This window comes from Bombus impatiens, unplaced genomic scaffold (genome assembly GCF_000188095.3).
Source record: "Bombus impatiens unplaced genomic scaffold, BIMP_2.2 scf_0463, whole genome shotgun sequence".
NCBI lineage: Eukaryota > Metazoa > Arthropoda > Insecta > Hymenoptera > Apidae > Bombus > Bombus impatiens.
The window spans coordinates 1,344,482-1,345,739 of record NT_176882.1 but is presented as its reverse complement, the minus strand read 5'-3'; positions in this window follow the sequence as shown (position 1 = coordinate 1,345,739).

Sequence of the window (1,258 nt, the reverse complement as noted above, 5' to 3'; positions counted from 1 at the left end):
GCCATTGGTCGCACAAGCATTTTTAGGCGAGAGCTATGCCCGCTGTGCTTGCTGCCAAAAATAATCGGAAACTGAAAACGGAGCCGAGCTTGCTTCGTCGTTCGTTCAGCTGCAGTTCGATCTACCGCTTGTCTTCCAATACGCTTGATTAATTATGTTAATCTAATTGTTATGAGTGTCGAGAAGAAGGCGGGTTTCCTTCGTTCCTTTTCATATCGTTAATGAAGGTCGATCGATCAGACAGACCATTTCTAATTAATCGACACAGTTCTCATACTTAAAAAAACAGCGCTTAAGCCTGTTGTCTGGCGCGGAGACAGCAGCTACTTAATTAAGAGATCGAAAATTTCCGTAGGTGTAGTTATTTGAAGACTTCTGTATTACAATAGAGTATCGCATTAGGAAGAGATTATACATGTAAATGCGAAGAAAGCTTCGTATCCGAAATTTATTTATAGGAAATAAAACTGAGAGATGGTTGCGTAGCGAAGCTTGGTTTCTGTAAAGAATGATCAATCGACCAGTCAAATGATCGAAAGATGGAATAAAGATCGTAGTGGGAATTTAACAGCTGCGGCTGATCGTTCGAGTAGCTCGACACACGTCGAGACGGAACGAAGATATTATTAACGGATTGTTCTGGATTTTGGGTGTGCCAGCTGTTTGGCACTAAACGCGGCAACGCTGACGGAAACATCGTCGCATAAACGTAACACTTATGACTGTAACTAATATTATTTCTTCTCCGACTTTTAATGGGGGCCATGGTACGTGAAGCGATGATCTAACCACTTCCAGAGATTCTATTTCAAAGCTTGTTGATACATATAGAATTTTCTCGGAAATACATACTAATCGCACATCATTTGCTATTTTGTAAATTTATATGAAAAAGTCTATTGATTTATCTGTGATTTTGAATAAAATAAAATGATTAAAATACACAACTGTTGTATAAAATATTTGAAAAAACCAGCTAATTCAACGTATCTATCGTCGAGACTACGTTTGGTATTATGGTACTTCACTTTCGGTATTTCACGGCTGCCGATAACAAAGCATTGCCGATTTCAATTATTTTGTATCGTGTGTCTTGTTATGTTTGTGAAATGAGAGCTGTTTTCCTTATTATTTTGAAAGATCTCGCTATTTTTCGATATAAGTACATCGTACTTTACCTCAATAATTATTTTGCGAGTTCATATCCGCTATCACAGTAGTTAAAAATTAGTCCTTTTCCAAAATCTAACTTTGATAG